Raw genomic sequence first — 13096 nt, 5'->3', positions numbered from 1 at the left:
TGTTCCTCTTCACCTAACCTTTTTATCTTCCATCTTTTATTTATCCTCTTTTTCATCTCCGTCCTTTACTTCTTACTTATCCTTCATCTTCTTCTTTAAGCTTTTTGAATCTTTCTCGCCTCTCCTTTACTTTGCTGTTTTGTTTTTCTATGCTTCTCCATAATTCTGTCGTCCATTCTCTCTTCAAACTGATTCATTATTTCCTGTCATCTGTTTTCTTCTATTCACTCATTTTAGATTCAATATTAAAATTACAGCAGTAATATTTATTTCAGATTTGTATTTACATGTAATTATACTGCACAGGTGTTCATGTTATTGTGTCCACACCTGTGAAGCTACCATCGTTTTCCAAACCAGGTTTCCTCAGCAAATTTATTTATTTTATTTATTTAAAAGGGACAATGCACATGAATTGACATTTCTTGTTTACACTAAAAATGTAAATGTGCCAGAGTTAGCAAAAAAGCTGTATCTGTAGTCCCTTGGCAGATCAACACATCATCCATATTGCATTAATAAAACAGAATGCAAGAAAGATATAAAGCAAATTCAAAAAGAAGAGAAAAGAGAGAGGGAAAAGAAAGAAATAAAGAAAAAATAAGTACGATACAAAGAAGGGCAGTATCTAGGAATGAGCCCACCATGATTCAAAAATAAATATCTTGTTTTTCCTTTGGCCAAAGTGTGATATAGGCCTGCTGTTGTTTGTGTTTGAGAAAGAATTTCACACGAAAGAAAAATAAAGTGATGCTTGATTATTACTTATGCTTGTTTAAAGGAGTGGTTGTCAAATACAATGAGTAAATACATCAGTATCACCAGTGTTGACATGATGCAAATGCCACAGTGCCCGCTGTCAGATGTCCAAATTTGCTGAGAGAGCGTAGTGTAAATGACGGTTGGTTTTAGTGTTATTTCTACTTTTTTCCTTTATTTATTTTTATCCAACAGTGGTTGGTATTTACAGTGAATTGTAGAAATCCCTAAAATTCCCCTATAATGACTTTTTACAAAAATTGTTCCATTGTACTATTTTACTCCACTGTATCATTTCAAAAAAATTAAAGGACACCTATTATGGATTTCTGTATTTTCTTCATATTGATATTGTTTCAATGTCAGATATTCATATTAAAGGGGCGATAGAATGATTATATAGAGTATTTCACACTGTTCTTTAAGGTCTTCTAATAGGGTATGTAACATTGGTTGGGCTGAAAATTGCCCGAATGCTATTTTATGGACCCTTAACTACCCTGTGAATATGGCTCTATTTGGAACAAGAGCTTTTCTTCCACATATGGTATGCTCATGAATATTTAGATGAGCTGCGCGCTGACTGGTTTGAGCGAACCACATACAAATACATTGGAGACGAGACAGCAGGTCTCATATTTCAGACACTGCAATGTTTCGTTACTAAATTCACTTATGAGACTTTTTTATGCGAGAAATCAACTATATAAAGCTCAAATATGGGCCATTTTACGAAAATGTATGGATAATTGCAAATTTGGCAAGACGTGTCGGATTTAAGGAGGTCCACACAGTCTGACGAGACAGCGGCAGCCCCGCTGCACTCCATACCCAGGAGAAAGTCACCGTTTCTGGGTAACTGGACAACTGGGGCACCGCGGAGCTGGCCGGCTGCCGGCATAACTATAGTATATTTACAGTTTGAATTTTGTCACACCACTTATATAACAGCTACCCTAAGGTCTTACAAAGCTAACGCTTGTGTCCGATTTCAATTTAATGCATTTTTGTGAATAGGAGGGGTTTCGTTAGCTGCTAGTGTCCATTCAATCCTTTGTGTAGCTAAAGATCGAGGCTAGCTAGCTAGCTACACTTTCGGCATAAGTATAATATATTTACAGTTTGAATTTTGTCACGCCACTTATAGAACAGCTACCTTAAGGTCTTACAAAGCTAACGCTTGTGTCCGATTTCAATTTAATGCATTTTTGTGAATTTGAACGGTTTCGTTAGCTGCTGGTGTCCCATCAATCCTATGGGTAAAGATCACGGCTAGCTGCAGGCCCTGGAGCTCCGTCAGGGCCTCGGCATTTTCTAGTCCAGTAACCCAGAAACGGTGACTTTGCGCGGGTATGGAGCGCCGCGGGCTTCCGGTCGTGACGGAGATCCATCTAGCTCACAGTGAGTCGGGGTCTACGAAGGAGGACACGCCGGGCGGCGAGGCAGCACCGGCCACTGTCACGTTGGCCTGCTGAGCTCCTGCTGAACTGCGACACAGTCGGACAAAATTTGCAATTAGCCATCGATTTTCGTAAAACGGCCCATATTTGACCTGTACATAGTTGATTTCTTGCATAAAAAAGTCCCAGAAGTGAATTTAGTAATTAAATAGCGGACCTCTGGAGATCTGCGTGACCTAGCTAGATTCAGAAGACTAAGCTGACCTCAGGTCAGTGGTGTCGCCTATGCAAATGTTGGGGCGTGACAAAGACTAGGAGTTGAGGTCAACTTTTAGCTTTGTTGAGATTCGCCCGTTTTCAGCAGCAGTTTCAAATTGTGAGATTTTCAGAGGAAAGGGGTGTCAATGGGATTTTGAGGTTCTATGTATGTCCTATTTACCCTCCAACATCGTTTTTCAACTATGACAAGATAAAATCGGTTTGCATTCTATCACCCCTTTAAACATGACCAAAGCTATTAAAATAGAATAATGTGGTATATGGATAATATGTTAAAGCAATCCCTTTGAGCAAAAACCTCAGATTTTTTAAGAATATATTTTTGGCATTTTAGGCCTTTGTTCAATAGGACAGCTTAGACATGAAAGGAGAGAGAGAGAGAGAGGGAATGACATGCAGCAAAGGGCCGCAGGAACCCGTGGCCACTGCAGGCGAGGACTGAGCTTCTGTATATGGGCTATGTATATGCTCTACCCAGGCGCCCGATTTTTAGACAGTTCTGAGCTGTTTTTTAGCGAGTCATCCAGTGGAAAAATGCAGACCTCCAGGTACTGGCGCCATTCATCTGCATGTACAGCAGAACAGAAAATCTGCAAACTTTCCCTTAAAGCGTAACTCTCGCCAAAATGCAACCTAGGGTCTTTTTGTAAGATTTACTGTATTTTCGTTTTGGGTCAAATGGCCTTTTGAATGGGAGTGTTACGGGCACTACTATGATAGCATCAAAATAGCTTTAGAAATAAACAATGGACAAATAAAGTCTTTAAACGCTTCAGTCAATGGGATGCTAACGGGGGGTGAGTGCTTGTTAGCATCACAATGGCGCCATAGGAGGTACGCGTTGTGAGGAGAAGCTTACCCCCTTGGTTTTTCCGCTCGCCGGCATCTTTTCAGTCAAAAAGAGTCAATCTCCGAATGCAACGTAACAGGGAGGAGAGTAAAGATGGAAAGCTCCTAAAGCTTAGTTCCATATAAATCCACGGATAATTCATTGTTTTGTCATTAGTGAAAAACAATATTGACCTTGTAGTTGAAAAAGGAGCCTCGTATAAGAATGACATTTCCTCCTATGGAGTCTGTTCATTCGCATTCGGAGATTGACTCTTTTTGACTGGCAAGAGGGCAGTGAGCGCAAAAACCAACTGCTAAAGTCTCTTGGATAAGAGGCGAAACGTCTTCTAGGGATTTCTAGGAAGTCCAGTTGCCTTAGCTTATGACAGAGATCTACCATGACCTGGATGACTGAGAACCTTCACAGACAAACAGAGCATTAGTTAGCTCCATGGTTAGCTTACTCACCGGAGTGACCTGGCTTCCACCAGAGAGCCTTACTCATCAGTTGTATAAGTCAACCGCTTTGACAGGGACACAGGCCTCAGCGGTGAGTAACTTCAGTATAATAAGCTGTGTAATAAGCTGGATAATGAAGAGCTCTACATTATCCCTTACTTACTATCAACCCCTTAATGACAATTCTGCCCAAAATAAGCAGATTGATTGTTGTCTTATCACACCACAATTCTGAAATGGCTTTGTGTTGAAACAGCTGAGGAAAGGTTATGAAAACTAAATAAATAGGACAAAATGAATGGACTAATGCTTACCAAAAATGTACTCTTGAATATAACCGTTATAAACTGTTTACTTTATGTACTTAAAAGAAATATACCTACTTGTTTCTCTCACTTTATGCTCCATTCTAATGCCTCTGGAACAAGCCTGACCATGGTCAGGCAATGGTGGCTTGTCTTTGGCCAGCCTAATATTCAATGCAAAATATACAGGTTTTGATTAAGCTTTACTGACTGATTCATACCACATTTCTAGAGATAGAGATTTGAATTGTAATGCTAAAACCTCCAGTGAAGTAGTTTGTTATGGCTGAGTGTGTTACATCACTATTAACGTCGGCTTAGGGAGAAGGAATTTTTAGGTAGTCAATTTTGAAAAAATACTCCTTCCAACCTTTGCTACAGCTTTGCCTTCAGTTGGAGATGACAAATGAGGTTTCAAAACGGATGAGGCTTTGTTCAAGGAGAAGTGCATTTTCAAGGAGAAATGTGGCAACAAAAGGAAAAGAAAACATTCCCCCATTAAGTTTCTCTCACCTTTCCTCTTCCGGTCTTTTTATCTTCATAAACTCGAAAACAGCCGGACGGACAAAAGTATGCTCAGAAACAGCAGAGCTGCCAATTTGCATCACCAAGATTTTACCTATTTAAAACTCCTCAACCTAAAAAATTAAAGACAAGAATTAAAAAAAAATAAAAATAGGGTCGAGTTTGCAAAGAAAACAACAAATCTCTGAGCATAAGTTCCTTTGGTATCTACTAACAATTCTTAAGTCACCTATTTGATGTAAAATCTGTGATCTTATGGGATGGCTCTTCTGAAATCCCTAAACCTTTATTAAATATGTCAAGAAAGTGTATTTAAAAATAAATTCAACAAATTCTAAATATGTTATACTGTAATCACTCTGATTACTTCACAATATCAAATGCCCACTATATATTGACCACTCACTTTGTAATTAGTAGATTAAATAGTAAACACTTATATAATAAAAATGAAATTGATTGAGAGCAATTTAATTAGATTGCCTAATCCTGTAGATATTTTCTCACAATGAAAGCTATTTGATATGTGTTTATATGTGGGCTCAAATATTTCAGCTCTGTCCTTTTCAAATCAGTCCATTACATGTAAAGTCATTGACAAATCTGAAAAAGATCTAAATCACACATCTTTAAAAAGCACATTGTACAATAAAGATTTCTAAGGAGGTCGACCTTATTGTTAAAGAGTAAGATCCTTTTTTTAAACATAAAAACATCCGCGAAATTGCGTTCGCTAAACCCACCAGACTCCATGTAAATAAACAGTTATTTTAGCATCGTAAAATCCACTTAATTCAAAGTCAACAGAAAGAAAATAAAACTGTGAAAAGCCATGTTGGGTCATCTTTCCACATTTCCAACCATCACAACTCTAATCTACTTTTGGTTGAAATAAACACATAGTTTACTGATTTACATGTGAAAATATGTTGACTCTATACAAGCTAAAAGTATTGCGTTTTTAAATGGAGTCTGGTGGGTTTAGCGCTAGCGACTTCAGAGCTGTTTCTGGTTAAACAGAAAGGTCTCAAAGAGGTTTTAAAGGTCTATCTCTGAAGGGATCCTTTCCATAATGTCAGACACTTAGAATATTAATCTGAGCCTGTCAGTGGCAAAACAAGCACTTTTGTGAAGGTAAATACAAGCTGGACAATTGTAGCCTGGCTCTGCCCTCCTACGTACTTTCGCTCAATTTTCATTTTCCTTCAGTACACCATCTGGGTTTGCGGTATATTCTTGGGTTTTCTCTGGCCAAATCTTTGGTGGTCCAATCAGTGAACAGAGGGAGTGGCTGAGAACAATGACGTTGAGGTCATGCGCTAGTTTGAGTTGTAGTTCCGTAATGGCGGCGGAGAAAGATGCGAGCGAAGCCATTCGGTCCGTTGTGGCAACGCTGCCGAATATCCAGAAGTTAAAGCCGAGCAAGAACAATTTTGCTGAGTTGTGTTGGTGGCCATGATGTTGTGGCCCTCCTCCCCACGGGGTTCGGGAAAAGTTTGATTTTCCAGCTCGCTCCGTTAGTGGTGAAGGAGTTGGCTAAGGCTAACGCTAGCGATGCTAAGGCGGCGTCATGACCAAACGTTAGCGATTGGTTATGGCAGATCCAGAGTGGCTCTGGGCAGATCCAATAGTTTTAAACTTCAACAGAGTACCCGCCTTCAAGGAAGTTAACACTTGTCAATGGAGAGTGGCCAGACTCTCTGTACAAATGAAATGTACCAGTCTGGTAGGACCAGGCTAGGACAATTGCCCTATTAACTTACATCGTTGCTTGTTTCGCCGCTGCCTATTACTGGACCAATGTCAAAGATTGTTGTTTCCATCAGTCACAAAAACATAGCAAAATAGGGTCCAGGTTGAAAAAAACGGTAGTTACCCTTTAACACCTCTTACTTTTGTCATGCCTCCTAACACTAGACCTGTGCAGTGACCACTAACCACATGGTTGCTATGTCTGTCTAATTTTAAGGTCAGTGGTTCAAGTCCAACTTTTATTTTGTCCACGGAACTTCATGCATGAACTGAATTATTTTAATTTTGTCCACCAACCTTACAATTTGCTCTTTGTACTTGGATCACGGTTTGCAGCCGCAAGCACAGTCAATGCAAATAGCATTCCATTGTGATGAATGGAGTTGTTTGGCACTGTTTTTTCTTCCCACTTTGTTGTATTTTAGTGGGTTTCTGATGAAAATTGTCAAGCCTGCAGAGACTTGCTTTATGACATCCTTCATTGCTTTTTGTGTCATATTGTATTCTGAGATTATAAATTTTGTTTTCTTTACACAAGAATACTGTAGCTGGCTGTGGCTCAAAGTATATTGTAGTGATCTGACCAATTTAAAAAAACACCTTTAATTTATCAAAAGACACACTACATTTGTAACAGACTAGTAAACCACTTTGATAGTATAGTTAAGAGTCACAGGCGACAATGAGAGGAGAATAAGTAAAAGTGAGAGGAGAGGAGCCAACATATATAACCTGAGTGGGCAGCCACGAGGAAAGCAATTTGTCATGCTGTCGTTCTCTTTGTCCTCCTCCCATTCTTTCTCTCTTTCTTTGTTGACTGTCCATCAGTTTGCTGTCTTATTCACTTTCAAAAGCCCCATTGAATCAAGACAACATCCAAAATCCAAAGCACAAGAATGTGTATTGGTGCAGTAGTTATACGTATGCCTTCCATAGTTACTTTTGCTATTCCCAATGTAGTACTAATTACCAGTTGATAAATGTAGTCAATAACCTTATCCATGTATCATAATACTTAAGTAATGTAACTTAATTTTAGATTACCGCAATACCAAATATGCAAATAAAGACCAGAGAAAGGATATATCAATATGAGGACTTTTATGTCAACCTAAAGAAGTATTTTACTGCTGGAAAGCGGGTCTTGTCATAAAACTGGGCTGACTATACAGTAGAATGGCGCAAACATTTTTTAAATTGGTGCTACAGTACATGGCCAGAGAAAACAGAGAAAAGGTGCTGCGGTTTTCCCTTGTCAAGTCAAATTAATTATGTTACATACACATTATACTGTTATCTCTGTGTTTTATGCTGGATCAATGTTGCTGTTATTTCCGTCCGTTGAACTACCCTCTATGTTAAACGTGCGTTTGTCTGTCAAATAAATAATTAGCGTTAGCTGAAATGAGGTCAGAGAGACAACATAATATAACGTAATTTAACAATATGGAGTTTTTTTTTTATTCTATTAACGTTAGTCAGAGACCGTCTAAAGTGAATCCTTTATTTCTTCACAACAGAAACTTGAGCAATATCTGATCAAATATTTAAGGTCGAGTTCTTCAACAGGGGGTCGTGGATGCGTTATTGTGAAACCCACGCAACTTCAGGGCAAGGCCCGCCCTTCAATAGCATTCACACGCTACTATTGGCCAGGTGTCCATGCTTACGCTAGGTAACGTAACCCGATTTTTTCAGGTCCTATCCCCTGACCAATCGGCTATCCTAATCTTAACCACTCAAAGTCAATGCCTAACCCCAACCAATTGAGATGCTTCGTGGGACGGGACTTGCGTAGAAGTTACCTGGGATCCATAATAACGCATCATGGATCCCTAGGGGGGTCCTCAGAGTTACTGCAGGGGGGCCACCAATTTATGGTATAATGTATAATAATATGTATAATATTTTGAGTTTTGTCAAAAATTTAAATGTCTTAACATATTATTAGCAAATATAAATCGGCCTATATGTAAAAAAAAAACAAAAAAAAAAACATTACTAATAGGCTAACAGGCCTATAGGTAAGGTGGTCTCTAAGGTAGCCATCCACAGATTACAGTTAATCCTAAGGATTCACTATGCCGTGTATATTTTTAACATTAAAACATGATATATAAAATCATGCCAACAATTAATTTCATTAGCGTAGTATTCTATGTACTAAAAAGGTATGTATAAAGGCTTTAGGTCATATTTATGTGTGTGCATGCTTGCACGAGTGTTCCTTTAAAATTGGTTTTAATATCAAGTCTTCCCTGTAGTGCTCGGCTTCTTTCAGTGCTTGTTTGAACAGTGTGGTGTAGAAATCCACTATGGAGAGACAGGGCAAGACTTAAACAGAGAGAGAATAAGACAGAGAGAGAGAGTTATTAGGAGTGTGTTTGTCTAAAGATATGTCGACACACACTGTGATGAGCTAAGTAAAGGCCACAGTGTGAGACAGCCATTATCCAGAGACGGACCAAATATTTAGTGGTGAATATCGACTTGAATAGCTGACATTTTGGACAATTGGCCAGTGATAATTTATTTTAAGTAATGTGATGGCCTTGTTGTAGCAGGTATATTGTATACATTGCAACATACAAATAACATACAGATAATAATATATATATTAATAATATATATAAACAACATTGAATTCTTTGTTTTCATTTTATGACAGGAAACATTGAAGTCCCACTCCAGAGACATTTTAAAGTATTTAAAGATTAAGCTTAGTGTTAGTTGATGCAGGACACGGAAGTCAAACGCCCGCTGATTGAATTATCATTCCTATCAGACACACACCAATCACAGCCATTTTATGCCAAAGGTATGTATAAAGGCTTTAGGTCGCCCTATACGTTATTGTAGGCCCAGTTTAATATGCAACTTCATTTTATACAATATATGTAGTAGGGGGTCCCTGCTCCATCTCTTTCAGTTAAGGGGTCCTTGGCTTAAAAAACGTGGAAGTAACCCGATGTAAGAGGTAAAGTAGAGCGGCCATTATTGTGAATTGAACCCCTTCAGGGGGGTGTAGGACTCCTTCTCTTCCTGTTCATGTTTCCATTGCTGGCTGACTGGGATCCTGCGGCCTTTTAGACCCGCTGATCTCTCAGGGAAGCCCGACCCGTGTAGTGCCCAGTGCAGAGCTACAGGTTTAAAAAACAATGCAAAAATGCATTAATTCATCATTACAATTCAACTTCAGGCACATCCAAATACTACAAGGGTAGTTGCCCTGGGCCATGCACCCTCAATGTCATCTTGCTCATACCCCCCAACAGCAAGATGAGAAAGGCAAACTGGACTGGCCTGTGCATTCATTTAAAGACCTATCAATTGAAAAGAAAGAGAAAAGAGCTATCTGTAAAGATAGTCAATATTGCATGCATTTAAATGTCTCCCGAGCTCTTAACACATGATCAGTGGCAGTGGACAGTGAAATTAGGACTGTCTTACTTCACTACTACTTTTGAGACATATATTGTCGTCGTTTTATTACAAACAAATACTGTTAGTGTTGAATTCAAGTGTCTTCTTATATATAGATATATTTATGTGTGTGCACGCTTGCATGAGTGTTCCTTTAAAACTGGTTTTAATATCAAATCTTCCCTGTAGTGCTCGGCTTCTTTCAGTGCTTGTTTGAACAGTGTGGTGTAGAAATCCACTATTGGAGAGACAGGGCAAGACTTAAACAGAGAGAGAATAAGACAGAGAGAGAGAGTTATTAGGAGTGTGTTTGTCTAAAGATATGTCGACACACACTGTGATTAGCTAAGTAAAGGCCCAGGGGCATCGCACCCGTGGGGGATGTGGGTGTTTTAACACCCACACTTTTTCTGCAGTTTTTCCACAGTTTTGCACAAACGCCTTGCGTCAAACTGCCGCCGTAGCTACGTCGTAGGCTGTGTGTAGCGATTATATTGCTTGAGTGAACAGAACTGCGTCCATAGCAACGCTCTGTTTTTCATGGCAACGGTGTGTTATACTTCGCAGCGGTCTTAACAGACCTCATTCTACATTGGAATTCAACCAATAGTCCAGTAATTTTAAGAAATGTAATGTAAGTATCTTTAGTGTTTGCCGTACATTTGTTATCACCGTTAATTTGTTACATCAATGTAAAGCTCAAAGGAGAACTCCGGGCAATTTTTACGTTAATCTCGATCGCTATAAGTATGTGAGTACTAATTGCAAAAAAAACGAGCCGAATCGGTGCTAGCTAACTGGAACTGCTGCAGCTAATGCCGAGAGCTCCCACTTAGCTAGAACGGCAGTTTTGGGGGCATATCATAAAGAGTGCCTTTGTGCCTCTTAACACACAAAATGCAATTAAAATGTCTGTGCAACATGAACAGGACCCTTACATGACAAGATGCATTTTCAACTCAGACATTGTTTAAATTCACCTACCCTGTTAGCTGCTAGCTGCCGTCTGGGATGAGTGAGTGTGTTCAGCCAGGCTTCGGTAATAATCATCAAGCAGCAGTTCCCTGTGTATTTGTAGCATATATATCCATTTTGTGTGCGATCCATCTGGCGTTGGTGAATAGTAGTCTCTGCAGTGGCGAACTGTGTGTTAGTTGCCTTAGCCAGGCTAGCAGGGCCGACCGGCATCCTTCTAATTCCTCCCCGCCTTCCTCACCTGCCACGGCCGACAACAATCCACGGGCGCCCGTTGGTCTGGTGGATGTCCTCCAGAGGACAGTTCATGCTTTCGCTGCGAAATTTTTGCGGGGAAAAAAGTTTATTTCCCCCTCAAAAATAGGTAATTGAGCACTGTAGTGGTTATGATCATATCAGTGACTATATGGAAACGGGCCAAATGATGCCTTTTTCTAGTACAGAAATAGCGTTACTGAAGGCTAGCTCTAGCTCCATAGGTTACTCCAAGGTTCTTTCCTTGTGAACACCTTCACTCTTCTCACACCACGCTCCGATCTTCACACTGCTGTTTACCTTTTCCTGCTACAACTGAAATCCCACGGGAGGTAACTGCACCTTTTTAACTTCACTAGCAACATTAAATGAAAGCTAATATGTACGAGTAGTTTTCCATGTAAGAAGTACAACGTTCCATAACATTAGCTACTTTATAGCATTCATAATAAACGGATAAACTGATCATAATATAATTACGTATGTGCTAATTTGCATAAATAGCACAACAGATCTAAACATTGGGTATAGCCAGGTGAAAATGTCTTGTTGACATATAACAGTAAAAGACTTAATGTAAAGGTCTGAATGGAACCCATTTAGGCTACCCATGAGCATTAATACATAGAGGCAGGAACAAGTGCTTTAAACCAGTATTGATTATTAAGTGTATTAAACCAGTATTATTATTGCAGAGATGGGGTTTGGGGCTGAGTCAGTGGGACTGTTTCTGGGGGATGAGTCTGAGGGAAGAACAAGGGTAAGGAGAAGACAAAAGGTAGGTAAAATAAAAAGTGAACCCCCAGAAACAGTCCCACGGACCCAGCCCCAAACCCCATCTCTGCAATAATAGGCTAATTAATAAAGGCTAGTTTAAAGTACTTCTTCCTGCCTCTATGTATTAATGCTCATGGGTAGCCTAAATGGGTTCGTTCAGACCTTAATATTAAGTCTTTTTCTGTAAAGATTAAGCTTAGCATTAGTTCATGCAGGACACGGAAGTCAAACGCCCGCTGATTGAATTATCATTCCTATCAGACACACACCAATCACAGCCATTCTCACATCAAGGTGGTCCTTTTAAATATGACTCCCTCCTCACTGATCATTGCTACACTAGTCTCGTATTGCCAGACCTTCCTCCACAGCGCTGCGGAGGAGGGTCTGGCTAGTCCACACAGCATTCCTGGATTGGAGAAAAACGTGCTCTGGTTTATTGGCATTTCTTTAAACCAATCACAATCGTCTTGGGCGGTGCTAAACTCTGCATGGAGCCACACTGCCTCTGCAAAATAGCCTCGGGAAGGAACTTGTTTTGGAACGTGTACGTTTAAATGTTGTTTTAGTCGTGTGAGAGAAAACTGAGATTGGACAGATAGTCTAGCTAGCTGTCTGGATTTACCCTGCAGAGATCTGAGGAGCAGTTAACCATAGTCCTCAGAAATCCACCAGAGTTTAAAATTCCAACACAAAGAAAGCGGAAGGAAACGGATATCGGCCGAAAAGACATGCATCCGGTGGAATTTCACGCGGCACCGGAGCAATTCCGGAAGTGGAACGTCGTGGATACACTGACCGCTGGTTCACTCACTGCTGCTGCTGGCAACGCTTTGCAGACAAGGTAATAGAAGCTATAGGCTACTGGCTGTTCACACTTACCATCTCTGCGCTTGTTTCTCTTATTGAGCAGGATGATGGATTCAGCTATAAGATGATTGCATCCTCGAAACTTAAATGATGAAGAAGGGTTAGAAGAAAGGCCCGAAGCGGGCTGCGTTATGAGCTGTAGCTATTGCCTCGCAGGTAAAAATCCTCCATCGTTTAAAAAAAAACCAACTGACCAGCATCTAAAGATCCTCGAAGTTCTATAGCCGCAATATCTCTTCTCCCCTGGGGGCCAGTCATGATGAGCTCTTTCAATTTGTTAAAAGCCATCAGGATCAGGTTGCAGTTTCTCCTGTCACTCCTTTCAAGAAAAGTTCATCAAAGAAGGACAACGCTAACGTTAATGCAGCTGCCTCTTAGTCCTCCCTGCTTAGAGAGCAAGACTCCAACAATATGCCGACCATCAGGATGAAGACCCGGTCCTCTCTGCTTTGATAAACATCCAGTCCTCCCTTAGCGAGATGATTA

This window comes from Sander lucioperca, chromosome 4, assembly GCF_008315115.2.
Source record: "Sander lucioperca isolate FBNREF2018 chromosome 4, SLUC_FBN_1.2, whole genome shotgun sequence".
NCBI classification, from domain to species: domain Eukaryota; kingdom Metazoa; phylum Chordata; class Actinopteri; order Perciformes; family Percidae; genus Sander; species Sander lucioperca.
This window is presented reverse-complemented; position numbering follows the sequence as displayed.